Genomic DNA, 15,748 nt, shown 5'->3' with positions numbered 1-15,748 from the left:
AGTCACTGACCACATTTTAATTGAAAACTTAAAATTTTGTTTACTCATGACACTTTATTATATTAGTGCCATATCATTATTAATTATTATTTAATATTATAATTATTACAATACAATATTTTTATAATTGTTGTTATTTTTATAAATTCTCAATATAAATTTCTTATTATTATTATTTTTTTTAAATTTGTAAAAATATCATTTTTTATTATTATTATTTTTTTTATATATTTTTTTTTTTTTTGTTTGTAATAAAATCATAGCCATTGCCCTTCTTTTCTTCCATTCCGTTTCGACTTAAATTTCACTCGGTTTTACCTTGTGATCCGCCCTTTTTAGCTTTTATAGTGCAAACATTTTTACCGCAAGTTTTATTGCCTTTTTTTCTTTTGTCAATTCATAGAGAATGGGGCAAAGTAATTTCCGAGAAAGTACGCAATTTCATGCTAGTGATAAGTATTTCAGTAAATAACAACCAAATATTTTTCGATTACCGTGCATGTCTACATGAATATGTATATGTGAAAATGCATATGTCTTCAAGTCAGGTTCGAGAATAAATGCTATGGAATGGTTGAAGAAAATTTCATAAAAATAACCCGACAAATAAGATATCAGAAGCCTTTAAGGAAAGCATATATGTACATACATACATCTTTATCTCTACTTACTTATGTATGTGCATATGTATAGGTATAGACATGGAATATGTTTGTATTGTGACCTATATGAGCATAAATATATGACTCAGTGCCTTGGGTATTTTCATATATTTGAGAATGAACTTATCTTCAGATAATTGTAAGAAGTGTTTTTTTTAAGTAATGAAAATTATTTAAATGAAATATATTAATTATAAATTATTGTATGATAAATTAAAGAATTAATGCAATCTGGAAATCGAGTTGTCAACTACTATTGGGAGCAGTGAAATTTTGTGTACACTATTTGCAATCATCAAATTGTCCACCGTTTTTTTTTTTTGTTTGACAGAACGCGTGATGTTGTCAATGTTATCCAGCTTTCGCTTAAAACTTCACAGGTATCTGATAAGACTTAACACTGTCGCAATTACTGAAGCCCGTACTTCACAAATTGATTGCCACAAGAGGCGGTATGGTCACTCACAAGACAACACCTCTAAAATATAAGTATCTTCCTTCTTATGCAAAATGTCGACAAAGTAAGTAGATTTTGTATCGCAAGCTAAGCTCTAGCATATGTATGTATCATATGTGTTATGCACATTGTGTATATGCACCCAATCTATACAAATGTGAGTGCATACATACATATATGACTGCATTCGATCAGACATCTGGGAATTGAAGTAAAAATGAAATTTCCGCCACTTATCAAGAACAGCGAGAAAGCTTGTTCTAGAAGTAGGTGCTTCTTACTAGATGTACTTATACTTAGGGTTTTGTACAAGTAGTTCTACGAGCAAAAAAATATTTAAAATCTATAAGCAAACATTGTATTATTAATTATTAGAAAAATTGCAAGGTACAATGGCAATCTTAGCATTAAAATTATATTTTATTACGTAAGTTGCATTCTACTAAAAACTGATAAATTATCAAAATATTTACTTAGGATAGTGTTCTTGGCAATTTTTGATACAGATTAGTAATTAAATGTCGTTGCCTAATACTCTCTAAAACCAAATAGGTGTTGAATATATGACACAATATTGCTGTAAAAAGGGCACCTCCGGTGAGAAGATGTTATTTACGTATGCCCGATCCTTAGAGGTGTGAAAATGCAGACGAGTGATATTGCTGGAGAAGAGAAATTGATCGCAAGTTGGGTTTCTAGGTTGGAGTATCGATGCTGGTAATTTTTCCAAAAACCCGCAAAAATGATACCCAATGCTTTATTAAAAAAAAAACCTAACTATATTTTATAGACACCCTAAAAATCTCCAAATATTATTGACTTTTTTTGCTCTTGTCAACGGACAGCCACTATGACGCCTCGGAATTATCGACAATATTTTGATTCAAGATCACGCTTTCATAATTAGGAATTTGGTAGGCCATTTTGAGGAACGGGGCTCAGAAGTCGTCCGTTCTTGAAGAGGTCTTCATCGAAATGTTCGTGGAAACTGTTCGGCAGAGTGTTCTAAATATCTCAAACTCATCGTCGTTCCAGCCAACTGAGTATTTTCAAAACAGCATTGCGGGGTACAGTCTCTATTTGTTTTTCACAATTCCCCCAAAATTATTTTTTCAAATAATATTTTGATGTTGGCTGAAGTGCGTTTCCATTTAAGTGGTTATGTTAACAAGCAATTCTGTAGATTTATGGGAGTCTGAAAGTCCAAGGGTAACAAGCAAATAAATAAATTAACTGTTTAATGAGGTGTTAAGGGCGGAGAAATTATCGACCCATCATCGAGAATGTAAGGACAATGATCGAAACTTTAAGCACCCAAAGGCAGAGCAGTTAGGAATGCAAACAAAACATCGATACATCCGGCAAAATATCGATACATCGAAACATACATGCATTGATGTTTTGTATCGACATATTTGGTAAACTATAGTAGTCGGCAAAGTAGCTTGAAGGGTTACATCAACTTTTACATTTCACTAAATCATAGATTGGTATTTGTAGACCAATTATGATAGCACCATCTGCTTGCTATTTGCGTCTTCAATGCAATACAAAAAATAAGTTAAATACAAAAAAATTGAATGCTATCATTGTTTGCAGCTATTATTGTTTGCAATTCCCATCTTGTATGCGTGTGCCGCTAACAAATTGTGGCCTGTCAGTATACTTATGATAGTTCTGCTTTCCTTTCTAGACAGCTAGTGATTTTCGCAGTGGCTAGATTATTCCACCTCCTATCTATCCGTGTTTATTTAAAGGTCTCAGAATGTCGTTTTCTTGCTCGAATTGTATGTAAACAGCGCTTTTGGCAATCTCATCTACAATTTCGTTTCCTGCAATTCCCTTATGTCCGGGTACAGAATAGATGTGTAACCGTGTGTCTGCGGCCAGTCTCTCTATGGCTTCCCTGGTCCTAAGAACGGCTTTAGGTGAAATTTCATATGAGTTTATTGCCCCTTTATTGCCGCTTAACTGTCTACGATTATATTGTATTTATGTTGGACTTTGTGATGTCCTTGCTAGTGCTATTTGTGCAGCCTTTCCTACCGCAAAGACTTCTGCTTGAAAAATACTGCAATAGTCAGGGAGCTTAATTGGCCTCTTGATATCCAGCTCTGCTCTAGACGCTGCACCTACTCCGTCCATCATTTTCGAGTCGTCAGTAAATATATTGAGCGTATTGGGGCCTGCATCAAAAAGCACGGTAATAAACCAGGGACTACATATTTGGCAGCCGAAGCAGAATATTCGAAACGAAATATGAAGCCCGCAACCGGAAACGCGGTGTAAAGAAAAATGCGATAAAAGTAGTTAATATCTGCATTGAGAACAATGTCGGATATTTTTCTGATATCCTATTTCATATAAAGTGCTTAATTTTCACAAAATATTTAATTAAATGTAAAAAATTACAAACCAAATGTTTTTTACAAGAGTTATACGTATTTAACAGTGTTGGCCCACCCCGTGGTCCATAAAGAACTGAGCGAATACTTAAGAATTTTAAATATACAGGTTAAAAAATAAATTAAAATATACTTACATTGTGGTTAGTATCAAATAAATCACAACACAATCCATGAAATTCAGCTGCATTCGCTATGTCAACTGCATAAAATGCAATTCACATAAAATCACTTGTAATTGTAAATCATTGTATATTTTCATGTAAAAACACACACACAGAAGCGCATATTAATGCAAATTACAGCGAAAAAAAGAGATTTCAACAGAATGCGGCTTACAACATAATCAAATAGAAAACCAAAAAATTAATATCGGTTTTTACTGAAGCGCGCACTAAAATATTCAAATGCCAGGAGCTGTAGAAGAACTATGTATGTTTGTATGTAAATATGTAGTTATATCGATATATATGTAAATGCATATGTAAGTGAGTGGTTAACTAAGTCGATTACAGACTTCCCGTCCGCTTTCCGTTGCCAGAAATTGCCTGTTATTTGATTTTGGCTTTGGCAAATAGTTGAGTGCGCAATTAGTAGACGTTTTTGACTGCTCCATATACGGACTTCACAAACAGGTTCACATATGTACACGACAACTCACGTTATACTTTTTTAATTGCTGATCTACCCATTATTCATACATACAGGCGATTATCGGTACCACGAACGCATTGAAAGTGACAGTTTCTGTCACCGGTTTTTTTTATTTGTATTAGCAAGTATGTATGTTATGTAGTTATGTAGAGATGCAGGAAAGTAGTAGTAGCATACCAGGCGGATCGGTGGTAGTAATCTCTAGCGTTTTACTTTGAAATTTTAAATTTACACGAATTTTTCTTTTTAATGTATGTACATACATTGCCTTTTATAACCATTTTTTTCATTGTAAAAACTTCGAATGCGATCATCATTTTTGCAAACATCAAAGATGAAAGTAAAGATCAGACAAGTAATCGTCGCACAGATACACTAATTTTAACGGTTGTTGATGCTGCTGCCACACCGCGGTTGACAACTTTGACAAAGACGTGAATGTATGCGCGCATGCGATCATTCATACCGGTGCCGCGGCGATCGCGCAAGAGATGGCGAATCAACTGGTTTGTCGACAATGCATCAAATGCTCACGCGCATTCGACAAACCACCGACCTGCCTTTGAGGCACTGTAACACTGTAACACTTTCACGTTTACTTGGTAATTACCGCTCATCAATAATGCAATGTGATTAATTGCGCCAGTATTGATTTTAATTCGATCATTTTTTCTGCTAGTTCTTAATTGAGATCTGTATTTACATACAAATACAGTTTTCTTTAAATGAACCAATTTTATTAAAGTTAACAAAACTAAACACACGAAAGCACTCGAGCAGCGGTTATTCGCGCGCCGTTCGCCGTCCGTTGTAAGACTAAAGTGCGACCCGTAAGAAAAATGTATCTGAAAGTACAAAAAACGAAGACGCAATCGCTGCCATTCAACGCTCGCCTCACCATTTGCCCCCTTTGCCTTTTGCCTACGCCAGTTACTGAAATCCGTGCAGTGTCGAAGGCAACAGCTGTATTCAACTAATACCAACAGCGTTCGTATGCACTGTTGAATGTTGATGACGATTGCAAACACTACAAACACAAAAGGAAAGAACAACAACAATACTTGCAATGCCTACAACTACACTACTTGAGAAGCTTTATTGTTTTCGCTTAACGCTGGAATTGTTATTATTTTTTATTATTGTTGTTGTTGACGCTGAATCTATGCTTTGACTTGAGACTGATCGGTCACCAGTCATTGGCACAACGAGTGTTGGTGTTCGTGATTAAAGTGTTGGCAACGCTGGCAGCGGCGTCGGCGCCGCAGTTAATATCTTGTTATAGCTCATTGGTGCGCTGTGCTAGTGATTGACGCGCTCGTTGTGGTGGTGTACATGAAAAAGTAATAATCAGTAAAAGTGATTAACCAGCATTTCATTTGCCGACAAACACACGCACATGCATACATTTTACTCGTATATGATCGATTCGTGTAACAGTACCAGTTCGGTCAAATGAACTCAGAACGAAAATATCAAGAGAGTTTTCAGTCAGGAGTACGAAAAATTCCACAGACAGCCTAACTTTGCTTCCATACGTATGTATGTATGTACATAAAAATCAGCAGCGAATGGTTTAAAGAGAGAAAGTGCACTATGTATACATAGATCCGTACAGCTACAAAAGCGCGCATAGTTTATTTCACGATCCAAAAAATCAATTCGTTCCAATTTGATTACAACATATTGGTCAAGGTGAATTAAAAAAGCTGATAGCAGTTGTACAAAAAAAAATTTACATGTAAAGGGTTTTTAACAAGAGGTGTTATTTTTATATTCAAAGAAAAATGTTATTTTTTAATATAAATGATCGGATGTTTATTTCATTATAATAGTGAAAAATAACATCAGGCAAATGACCACCACGACAGGACAATATCCCTTTCATGAAATTTTCCATAACCGAATTACAAAGTGGCTGCCCTATGTCCTCGATAGCCTCACGAATTCCATCTTTGAGGTCTTGAATCGACCTTGGGCTGTTGGCGTAGACCTTCTCTCTCACGTGGCCCTAAAGAAAAAAGTCACAAGGTGTTAAATCACAAGATACCGGTGACCAATTGTGATCCCTTCTTCGAGAGAAGAAACTTTTCCCGAAACTTTTCCCGTAAAAGATCAATGGTTTTGTTGCTTGTGTGGCACTAGCGTCGTCTTGTTGAAAATAAACGTTGTCCAGATCAATACCATCCAATTCCGGTCATAAAAATCGTTAATCATCTCTCTATAGCGTAATCCATTCACCAATAATACCTGTTATTGGAAAACCCTTTATTTTGCAGTTTGGGGGTTTAATTCAAAATTTCAATTAGAATGCAAACAAACAAGCAAACAGATAACTTTGACATTCAAACCACCAAAAAGCAAACAAAAACAACAAATCGTCTTAATATTGGTAATTTCAGCGTTGAGAAGGCCGCCCTTTTCCTTTGTATGAGGGCAATAAGCCCACACAATATACTCACAGAGTTCAATCTGTGCGCACGAAATAAGCAAACCATTTTAATTTTATTTTTTATTAATTTATTTTATTTCAATAATCAATAATGAAAGAAAGACAAGCCAAATTTGGCAACTAAATTATAAGCAATCAATATACATAAATACAATATTAAACAGCTAACATTAAATTACAATATACAAAATTAAATTTACATAGATAAAGCGAAATCAAACAGGCTGCATCTGGATTATGAATTATAGTCTCGAGGTGTGCGAGCAATAAGTGAATTATTCGCAAAATTAGTCTTAAAGTTGTATCCATAAAAAGGCTAAACATTTGCCAAGACTTCTTTGTAGAATAATAAAGTGACGATGTCATTAATAACACTGAAAATAAACGAAAGTGAAAATACTGTCCTTATCTTTAGTTTTATCCGAGAATTATAGAATGGAACAGTGACCTCAAATTGTAGGGAACTATTTATCGAACAACAGCCATAAACAGCAGGTGTGCGGATGAGAAAATTCGTATGTATTGTGACGAATGAAGCCTAGAACCGAATACCATTTTGAAAGGATAAAATTAATGTGACCCCTGAAGGAAAACTTCACATCGATTAACTCGCAGTAGTATGTCTATGAAAAACAAATACTCACTATTCCACCCCTTATGATAACCGGTGACGCTAAAGTGCAAATGTCCATATATCTTTGACACATTGTCCATGGTTCACCTCATCGAATATTATTATATTTATGCCTTAGTGCTACAAAGTAGGATGGGTAGGAACTGAGCGGTAGAATTTCAACACTATTTGTGCTATTTGTTTTTGTTTTTTAATGACAAGAGATTCCGTAGCCAAACTGCCGTAGCCGAATGGGTTGATGTTTGACCACCATTCAGGAGCAAAATAAAAGAAAACGTTTTTTATAATAGTGGTCGCCCATTATCCGGCAATGACAATCCTCCGAGTGTATTTCTGCCATGAAAAAGCTCCTCTTAAAAACCATGTGCTGTTCGGAGTCGAGGGAAAACTGTAGGTCTCTCCATTTGTAGAACAACATCCATTTGAGGAACTACATCAAGACGCACTCCACAAATAGGATGAGGAGCTCGGCCATACATACACCTAACAGAAGTGTACTCGCTAATTATTAGACACTTCTGTACTCATTTACTTCCATCATCTCTTTTAATTAACCTAATTTTCTTCAACTCCCAGCCCAGAAAATGTAGAAGTAACGATTATGTAATGGACTCTCTCTTAAGGCTAATTTCTCTTCAAATTTCTATACAAGCAGCAGCGCTTCCCGACGAGCTACATTTATGGATATCTGATATATTTACCAGAAAGTAAATGACAAATAGATACAATATTCTAGGGAAAATTCTTGGATAGCAAAGCTGCTGGCTTTCTGATTCAATAACTAAAGAAATCTGATTTGACTTCCAGACGGACAATGTTGGAGAACAGGTTACCTGCTTTTCACCTTAAATCAACTGATATATAAGTACATTGGAACGCCGATGAATAAAAATTCATAAAGGAATGAGCACACCACCAAACTTTGCTTCCCATTATATTATATTTCGGCCTGAGGTTCTGGCAATATCAGCCTCAGTCATTATAAACCTTGCAAAAGGTCGAAAAGAGGCATTTATTGTCATATTTCCAGTCAGCTATGTGACTATTAAAATTCTATCGAAATGGATTTCCGCAATTATTATGTATTCTCCACCCTTCCAATTTTGCCAAGAAAAACATAGTTGTTTCGTGCTGTTAACCTGATTACCGTAACATTGTAGGAAACGAGGTGCCCAATGAGCTAACAAGAGGAGATTCATCTTTAATATATGTATGTATGTATAGTTTGAGAATTAGAGTTTTTCCCATTTCTGCTGTTTAATTTCTAACTCAAACGTACATATTTCTGACACAAAGAAACATACATTTGTGGATGCTAAATATGATTGTGTGTGTGTGATCGTATTTCGCATTTTGATTAACTGTAAGGGCTCTTCAGATTTCTTGGAAAAAAAATGAATTCAATTTTTATTTTCAATTCCAACAAATATGAATGTATTCATCTCGGTTTAGATACTATATTTTAACATATCTGTCTTAACTTCATAATTTTCTTCGTTATAATATTTTACTGAAAAAGTTCTCTATTTTTAATGGTAGAACGGGAGCTCGTTAACACTTTATGACCAAATCGAGTACATTTTCCGCTATTTCAGTTGACTCTTCCCGTACTGTAGGTACTTTTCATTTTCTTTCTCCAAACGTGTGAAAATCATTAAGGAGTTTAATGGCCATAAATTCTTGTCTTAGCACTTGAAAATATTTTATCTTTAGTTGCTGTGGGAGCTTTTTTATAACAGTAAAATCTCTGTTGTTTCTACATTGATTGCACATTTAAAAATGTTTCACTAGCTTCTGCTGACAAAAGATATCAATCAAAAAAATCAAAAAAATATATATTTGAAAAATATTCAACCTTGGGCTCACCCTAAAATGTGCAAGGTGCGCTGTATTAGCAAAACGACTGCTTTCACAAATTGCTGGTGTATGGCCTAGAAACTGGAATAATTTAATTAGTTTATTTTTAAGTAATAAAAATAACAAAAAATATATGTAATTAATTATACAAGGAGGCGCAAAACTAATAGGAAGATTTATAATTCTTTCAATTTAAATTTCGTTCAATTTAAAGTTCGACTCTTATGAACTGGACAGCTGCAGTATACAAACAGACAATCAATGGTGCGCGTAAAGCTAAAATAAAGATTTTCATCATTCAAAATAATTTTTTTTATTTAGTAAAACAGTTATTGAAAAACAAAATTGAATTATCCATTTGTTTTTTATTTAGTGTTATTAGATGCTTCATATATTCACCTACTTAGAAGACTGAGTTGAGCTGAATCATTTTACAAACAACGTCTACTCATCAATATGAATATTTTTTGGTACTGTGCTTTTTGTAACATTTTTTACCTTTTCGACAATTTTTCAATTGGTGTTTTGTGTAATATTGAATGTAATATTCTGTATTTCAAATCCTACACTCTGTGTTTAATCAGTTATGAAAATTTTGACAATCAACTGACAGGTTTCTTATTTATACATCTGTACAATGATGCTAGGCCTGCCAAAGCTCATAGGCGTTGAAGCTTGAGTAGTGAAAGTAGTTAAACAAAATAAAAAAAAATTCCTATATGGAGTTCAGCTGAATGTTCTTTTTTACTCTCCCAAAGAGGTCAATCGGCTACTGGAAGCAATAAGCAATGACGGGAGCTTATTTGATATGGTTAAAACACCCAATTGCAATACATTACCCAAACGAACGGGTATGCAAAAAAGATAAAGAAATGCCAATAAGAAACAGCCAAAACAAATCACGGTGTGTCAGTGGATAACTGATAAACACCCGAACTAAAACTAATGAACAATTTTTTTTTTTATAAATGTGTTAAAAAAATAAAAGTTAAACAATTTGCATGCCAGCAGCGCTCAGTAGCGAACTCTTCTCCAGTTCGGTGTATGGACATATGATCGAGTTTGTGTCTATAGGTGTTCGTGCCAAAAATACTACACCCAGCAGGAAAATAAACTTCGTTCCAAAATTGTTGTAATTTTATTAAATACGAGACTAAGCACAATCGGTCTTGATGTTCTTCCACAAATGGAGGGTCCTACAGTTTTAAGCCGACTCCGAACGGCAGATATTTTTAAGAGGAGATTTTTCATGGCAAAAATACACTCGGAAGTTTGCCATTCCCCGCCGAGGGGCGACCGCTTTAGAATAACTTTTTTCATCATTTTGGTATTTAATCAAGATTCGAACCTATATTATTTACGAATACCGAATGGTAGTCACGTACCAATCCATTTGTGGAACAACATCAAGACGCATGCCACAAATAGCAGCAGGAGCTCGGCCAAGCACCCAAAAAGGGTGTGCGTGCCAATTATCAAATTAGCACAATCAGTTAACTATATTCAGCTATATTCAGATTTAATAAATGGTCTCATACTCGTTGTAAATGTACCCAAAACTCTTATAACATTAGAAATAAGTCTTTTTCCCGACTTACAGCACCTCCTGGCAATGAATAAAGACGGAACAGACACAGATAGTTTAAAGCGACAACGGGAGATAATGAACTACATAACTACATTTTTATTGATATCCAGGCGGCTGTAAAATTCCGTACAAAGTTAAGACTCGCCCTGGTGTCACTCTTACATAGAGCTTTATCGAATGCTGATCTGATTTGCGAACCACGTAAATTCAATGTACGATTTATCGGAGAAAATTAAAGGGATTTTTTAAGCATTTTTCGAGGAATGGATTTTGAAGAGAGAAAATAGTACTTTCAGCGATCGTATTGATATTTTTGAAAAACAAAAAGAAATCTGAACTTAAATTCAGATGCAACACGTCAAAAATCTTCGAAAAAGATGATTGGTTGGTTAGTTGAAGTGCTCATTCTTCCAGAATCCAACTGGCGCTTTCGCACCATTTTGTTGACACATGCTCGTTACCAATTTCTTTAAGAGTTATTTGCGGCATGAGTATATGCAGTACGTGCGGTTTAAGAACCTTATTAGATTATTGACATCTAAGCCTGACAGTTGTTCGAGACTCTCGCACAGCGTTTGTCCAGTGGTGACATTCTCTGCTTTCATGGGGCATTCACAGAGGAAATGGAAAATCGTTTTCTTTTTCTCTGCTTGTTTCCAGCTGTGATAGTGTGTGTTGTAAAGGATGTCCATTTTGGCTGCTTGTCCATCGACAGACCAAAAGTCAGTTAGGACTGCCGCGAGTCTCCAGGCAGCCAGTCGTTTTATGTTTATCAATGTTGACGTTTGTTTAAGGTGGGCCATTTTTTTTCCTTGTTCACTCCTCTCGGGAGCATAGGGGCCTCGACAAGACGCTTCCATCTTAGACGGTTCTGTGCTGTTTTTCCCATGAGATGTCGGCATCTGCTAGTTTGCGCAGCATCGACCTTCTCCAAGTGTTTTTTGGTCAACCGCGATCTCTGCTCTCTTGCGAGTTCCAGTTAAGTGCCATCCTCGTGATGCTATCTGGTGGTTTTCTCAGCGTGTGATCTATCCATCGCCACTTTCTGCATTTGATTTGCCTAAGAATGGGTTCCTCGTAGCCTCTGTTTGATGATATTACAGACCAGCCATGTTTCCCTTCTGGTCAACAATACTGCCTTTACACATGAGCCGAATATTCGTAGTTTAGGGCGCTTGGAGATTTGCGAACTTCTTCATACCGTATGCATTCGCCCGAATGCCGCCCGGCATTTTGAGGAAATTTGTTTTATTGATTGCACTCTGTGGCTTAAATACCAATTCTACAAGAATGTTATTCATGACAGATTCCCTCTTGCCTGCTCATCTGAATGTAACAAAGTTCCAATGTGCCGCTATTCCTAATTTGCTCCACCAGTTCATGGGTTGTTGGAGCCGATTCCAGTGTCCGGATTGTCGATTAGTTTAATCAAGTTTCCCCGATTGCCAGTCCTTCCACCTGGGAAACACTGCAGGCATTAGAAATACGCACAGTTTTTTCAATTTCAAGTCTATGAGAATATATACCAGCTCCAACACCACAAACCATTTTTGAAACATCTTTATGGAGTGTAGTGTTGAGGTTTTTTAGTGAGAATCCCTTACTCCATTCCTGTTGAAATGAAAAGAGAGTAGCAAAATTCCTGTTGAATGTTACCGTCGGGACGATGTAGAGAGTTGGCACCGAGGTTAACTGAGTTTGTCACAATAAAAGACTGGCATGACCATACGTTTTTTCCTTCCAGCGACGCGATTCATTTGACCTAAATGCACTCACTTGATTACGTGTGTGAGTCTCCCTCTGATTGCACCGATCATTACTGCATAGGCTGATCTTTGTACAAACTATAATGTATACTTAGATTGAAGACTTCATCTTCTTCCTAGCATACGTTTTAGAGAAAGTTCTAAATTTATGAAATTTTTTATTCAATCCCAAATTCTGTAATTATGTATATTATATATATTATATAATTATTAATCACAATTATGTATGTACAAATTTCACATTTAGTTACTTGAAAATCGATTGACTATTCCAAATTTTCCCTACAGGGACGTACATCTGTGTCCCACTTGAATCTCTTACACAGCGGCCATCAACTAATCATTAGCGCTGCTTACCAAAGTTAAAATTGACCACAAGAATTCCTTCAAACTGCGCTGCAAGCAATGTGGGCGCATGAATCATTGCCTTTTAAAGCGGTGCGACATTCAATTCGAAAGCTTTTGTTCATACATGCGCAGAATTGTAAAAGCCTTAATTGTGTTTGTTTTTTTTTTTCAGTTATTTTTTTTTATTTATGTGGCCCATTTTTGCGTAAATAGCTTTGGAGCCTTCTTACATCTTGGAGAAAAGTGACCGAAACTTGTGTAGTTGAAAACATATGACTCTTTCTATATGTGCGTATGTATTTTGGCTTTTCCAAAGTTATCTCTGTAGCTGGCCCTGTTCATCGATATGAACGCATCTAAAACCGGTTTCTATTTTTCACTTTAGTATGTAAGTTGGTATTTCCTTTTTTCGGTTCTACAGCTTCCTGCATTTTGCCGTTTTGCATTTCTTCCGTATTTCTATTGCTTTTTATCTAAACATCAACTTCGTAATGGCTATCGCAGACTCTTCGTTATTAATATATGTCCGCGCGCACTTGTGCACAAGGTATTCTAATTTTATTTACATAACAGCATAAAGTAATCGAAAAAGATATAGAGATGCTCGAGTACTTATATACCAAAATGCTCGAAATAATGAGAAGAGTTAATGTAGACATGTCCGTCGGTCCATCCGTCTATTCGCGTGCACGATAACTTGACCAGAAATTTTTATATTTCAATGCTACTGGTATTCAAATGAAATCGGTCAGCAACCGCGTCTACCTCATATATGTATTACGGTAATTAAAAGGAAGCGAAAAAAATTAAGTAAAATAGTCGCATTTGCTGCAAATGATGAGCCCAAAAACAGAAATACAATGCGAGGGGCAGGGGTAAACGTGTTCCTCCCCATTTCATTTAAGTTACTCCCCATTTATTAAGATCGGAAAAACCACGCTCACTTTTTATATATATAATAGGACTATGAATAAGTTCGTTACGGTTTTACAACAGATGGCGTAACTTGATTATTATTCCATCGATCCACATTTCCAAACATTCATTGGAGAGCTACTGTCGTAAGGCACAAACGTCAGTATAAGTTTTTTATTTGAAGCGTAAACAACAATATTTTTACCACACTTGAAAATGTCGAATTTCGTGCCAAATAATGTGTTTTTGCGGGGAATTCTTCTTCATTATTTTAATATGAAGAAAAAAGCAGCCGAAAGTCATCGTATCTTGGTGGAAGTTTATGGTGAGCATGCTCTATCTGAGCGAACGTGCCAGAAGTGGTTTGCACGCTTTAAAAGTGGTGATTTTGGCTTGGAAGACGAAGAACGCGAGGGTGCGCCGCCAAAGTTCATGGATACCGAATTGGAGGAATTGCTCGATCAAGATCCGGCTCAAACGCAAGAAGAGGTTGCAAAAACTTTGGGAGTTGATCAATCAACCATTTCCAAACGTTTAAAAGCCATGGGAATGATCCGAAAGGTAGGCCATTGGGTGCCGTATGAATTGAAGCCAAGAGACGTTGAACGCCGTTTTATGGCATGCGAACAACTGCTTCAACGGCACAAAAGAAAGGGTTTTTTGCATCGAATTGTGACTGGCGATGAAAAGTGGGTCCATTACGACAATCCAAAACGTCGGGCAACGTATGGATACCCTGGCCATGCTTCAACATCGACGTCGGCGCAGAATATTCATGGCCTGAAGGTTATGCTGTGTATCTGGTGGGACCAGCTGGGTGTTGTGTATTATGAGCTACTGAAACCGAATGAAACGATTACGGGGGATGTCTACCGACGACAATTGATGCGTTTGAGCCGAGCACTGCGAGAAAAACGGCCGCAATACGCCGATAGACACGACAAAGTTATTTTGCAACATGACAATGCTCGGCCACATGTTGCACAAGTGGTCAAAACATACTTAGAAACGCTCAAATGGGATGTCCTACCCCACCCGCCGTATAGTCCAGACCTTGCGCCATCCGATTACTATCTCTTCCGATCGATGCAACATGGCCTGGCTGACCAGCACTTCCGTAATTACGATGAAGTCAAAAAATGGATCGATTCGTGGATTGCGGCAAAACCGACCGAATTTTTCACAAAGGGAATCCGTGAATTGCCAGAAAGATGGGAAAAAGTAGTAGTAAGCGATGGACAATATTTTGAATATTAAATTTGTAACCATTTTACGTCAATAAAGTTTCAAATTTCGAAAAAAAACCGCACGAACTTATTCATAGTCCTATTACTATATACAAATCTGGTGAATGCAGTGGATGTTCCAACAATTCGAACTTTGATTCATGGATTTTAGTCATTATCAAAATGCTCTTGTGACACGGTGCATTGTACTGATGAAAAATTATTTTTTCTTTGTCTTTTTCACGATTTTTTTGTTTCAGCTGGATACAATAATATTCATTATTTATTGTTTAACCAGTTTGCAAGTAATTCACAAGCAAAACTCCTTTCGCATCCCAAAAAAAACTGATGCTAACACCTGCTTGCCCGATTTACGGGCACGAACTCGTTTCAGAGCCGAAGAATCAGGTTCGCTTCACTCTTGGGTCTCTTGTTTTGATTTAGAATAATTGATTGATAAACCCAAGTCTCATCCATAGTGATAAGCAATGCCTAGAATACACTTTATCTTTTCGAAAATGCTCTAAATGTTGACGAGAAAGTTGTATTCGAAGGTGTTTTTGTTCCACTATTAGCGAATGTGGTACCCATTGTGCACACAAATTTCTCAAACCCAATACTTCAGTTAAAACATTGCTTACACTGCCCAACGAGGTGCATAGGGCTTCTACTAAGTTTCTTTCAGTCACTTAACGATTTTCCAATACGATATCCTGTATTTTTCCACGATTTCTGGTGTGGTTATTGCTTTTGGTCGTCCTTGATGTGGATAGTCTTGTACGACCAC

This window comes from Anastrepha ludens, chromosome 4, assembly GCF_028408465.1.
Source record: "Anastrepha ludens isolate Willacy chromosome 4, idAnaLude1.1, whole genome shotgun sequence".
In the NCBI taxonomy this organism is placed as follows: domain Eukaryota; kingdom Metazoa; phylum Arthropoda; class Insecta; order Diptera; family Tephritidae; genus Anastrepha; species Anastrepha ludens.
This window is presented reverse-complemented; position numbering follows the sequence as displayed.